Genomic DNA, 3,306 nt, shown 5'->3' on the forward strand with positions numbered 1-3,306 from the left:
AGCAGAGGGTCCTCCAGAGAAGCCATGGGTCAGGGAGGGGGAGCAGGCGGCAGGAATGAGAACGGGACACCAAGGCCTCTGGGGCTAAGCTGGAGCGTGGGAGCGCAGGGGCAGCGAGTATGGTGGTTCCTGCAGTCCCGAATGGGCTGCAGCACAGCACCCTGGCGCTGTGCGCCCCTCCTTCCCGCCTGGGCAATTAGCAAAGCCCCTTCTCCTGGCCGCCCCCACCCCGCCCCCGCCCCCCTCCCTCCTGAGTCCTCTGAGAGCTCACTTCCAGCTTTGGAAATTAGGAAAGACCCTTCTCTGCGCTGGCCCTGCCCCCTCACTCCAGGGGCCTGAGCCCTGGCTGGGGTGCAGGGCTATGCCCTAGCATGCTGCCCCATTGCCAGCGCCTGCGCTGGGCAGACTCCTAGCCTGGCTCCCTGAGCGGGTGTCCACGGGCAGCCTGGCTGCGAAAAGATCATCAGTCCTAAAGGCCAGCTGCACCCTTGGGTCAGTTTGCTGGCTTCCAGATTGCGCCCAAAGCCAGGAAACAGCTTCCCCAGCACAGGCCTGGGCTGAGATGCCTGCCTGGGATCTGTCTGAGCAGTCTCCTCCACTCCAGGCAGGGATGGCACTTCGACCTGGATGTTTGGGTTTTTGGTTTGTTTTTTTGGTCATTGGTTATTACATGACCTCCAGGGTAGGTGCTCCACAAAGGGAGTGAAAACAGGACGCCTGATACATATGCATATGGCCATTCTAGAAAAATAGCTTGGGGTTCTCTCGGAAACGCGGCATTGGTCCTTGCACTATGGTTTAATAGAAAAGGGATTATGCACCAAGTTACTTAAATGAGCATAGGTTGAAATCGTTTACTGAGAGTAAATATTTTAAATAGTTATATTTTAACTAAATCTATCATCAATCATAAATCTATTACACGAAGGTTACAGGCAATTTAAAAGCAAGAGCACTCTCTTCAGGGTTTTAAATAATCCCTGTCTGTCTTGGCACATGAGAAGGCAAAGATAGGAAATGGTTTGTAAAAGATCATATAATAGCTTTTACTAATTCTATTTATTTGACAGACAGAGATCACAAGTAGGCAGAGAGGCAGGCAGAGAGAAAGATGGGGAAGCAGGCTCCCGGTCAAGCAGAGAGCCTGATGAAGGGCTCGATCCCAGGACCCTGAGATCATGACCTGAGCCCAAGGCAGAGGCTTAACACACGGAGCCACCCAGGCGCCCCCAGATGAAATACATTTCTGACTTAGAAACTTCAGATAGAATTATTTTGTCCATAATGACAACTGAAGAAAATGTGTCATCCCTAAACCTAACCTTAAACCCTACCAACGCTGAAACCTAAGCTGACCTTAAAGCCCAAACTAGAACCCTGAATCCCAAACCTGGAATGGAACCCAAAGCCTGTACCTGAGCCCTGGATCCAAGCCCTGAACCAAGAACCCAAACCCTAAACCAGACCTCCAAGTCATGAAACCTGAACCCAAATCTTAGCATGAAGTCAAACCCCAAATTTGACCTTGAACTTTATCCCATAAGCCCTGAGTCTTAAAGCCTAAATCATAAACTTAAAGCCCTAAACTATAACTCTGTTCCCTTGTCCTTCACTCTAAACCCTCACCCTAACACTAAACCCAAAGCCTGATTAGAACTCTGACTAAAACCTGAACCTGAACCCAAATTCAAACCCTTTACCACACTTTGCTTATGCACTTGCCATTGATGGATATTTGCAGTTTCTACCTCTTGATTTTTGTGAACATTGTTTGGGTTGGGGGCTAGGGTTAGGGTCTTGGATTAGGGTAGGGTCCAGGCTTGAGACCAAGTTGAGGTCAGAGTGTGGGTCCGCATCAGGGCCATGTTCAGTGACACTGTTTGGGTCAAGGACTGTTGTAATTCCACATTGTTTCCAATTCATTGTTCCTTAGCTATTTGGGGGGAAGTTGGGGGGTATTGGGCTCCATGCAGCTTGAATTTCCGGAATGAAATGGCATCAGCTGGACCCGGGGAGGGAGCAGGACCTTCCACTGAAGGGTGAGCTCCCACAGTCCTGCACTGCCTTGCACCGCCTGCAGAGGGCGCCAGACCCCAGCTCCCGCCCTGAGCCCAGGCTGCACAGCCACAGTTGGGACCTGAGCCCTGCCTTTTCAGGACCCACTGTGGAGACTTCTGGAGAATGTGGGGCGCCTCCCACCCTGAAGGGACAAGCTGAGGAGGGTGTGGCTCTGCATCCACACTGACCGGACCCGTTGTGGAGGACGCGCCCACACTGGCAGCAGTCCAACCTCCTAAGGACCAGACGCTGGAGGAGGTGAGGAGAAGTCCCTTAGTGGACTGTCAAGGGGTTCGTGGTCTCAGGACCCCACAGAGAAAGGGCGCCCTGTGTAGACACTGGGGCTTCCGTCGTTTTGTGTGAGGAGACGTGGCCTCCTGCTGTGCTGTGCGCGGGGCTGTGGGGTCCCCACTTTCTGGGCTCGGGTGATCCTTGGTCCTTGTCTGTGTTTGTGTGCTCGCGGATTGGGTTCCTGGGGCTCCTCAGATGGTCTGCAGTCAGGGAGCGTCTGCCTTCTTTGGTGCTTGTGCTCTCCCCACCTCAGCCCTGCGGGGTCCTTCCCGTGTCCACACCCACTCCAGGCTTGCGCCGAGTCCGGTAATTCGGGAGCCAGAGTGAGGACTCTGTAGCCGGTTTTGGGGGAGAGTAGGTATTTTCCCAGTGTGGGTTCTTCCCTGAGCACAGTGCCTCCCCATCTCCGTGTGTACACCTCCCTGTCTGTCATCATTGTTGCAGAGCTGTCACTTTCTTGGTTCAGGGGCCTCCTGGGTATCTTGCTATCTTGGATGCAGGTGTAAATGAGATCGTTCTCAGCAGTCTCTTTCTGATGGGTCCTTCGGAGCACCTAGGAGTGCCACTAATTTGTGCATATTGATTTTGTTCCTTGCAAGTTCTTGAATTTATTAGTTCGATTGGCCTTAAACTTAATCTGCCAGTTATTTGACCAGCAGCATGGGTTTAATTGGGAAGAGCAGAGAATGGCAGTCTGGGCTGAGCAAGCTAAGGTCCCATCACAGGCAAGTGCGAGAAACAAAGGAGAGGAACATTATTTCATGGAGGAGGAAGAAGTTGGGAAGGGTGCTTGAAGGAAAGTCCCTTGGAGAAAGGCAGGGTGATGGAGAATTCTCACCAGCTGAGCTGCAAAGCTCCTACAAAAAGTCAGGAGATGAACCTCCAGCTTCCCCTGTGGGGCCTAAAATTGGTGAGTCTCTCCTGTGGGGGATTGCAATGTGGGGTCTGTAATGGGCA

Source organism: Mustela nivalis, assembly GCF_964662115.1.
Source record: "Mustela nivalis genome assembly, contig: HAP1_SCAFFOLD_1170, whole genome shotgun sequence".
NCBI classification, from domain to species: domain Eukaryota; kingdom Metazoa; phylum Chordata; class Mammalia; order Carnivora; family Mustelidae; genus Mustela; species Mustela nivalis.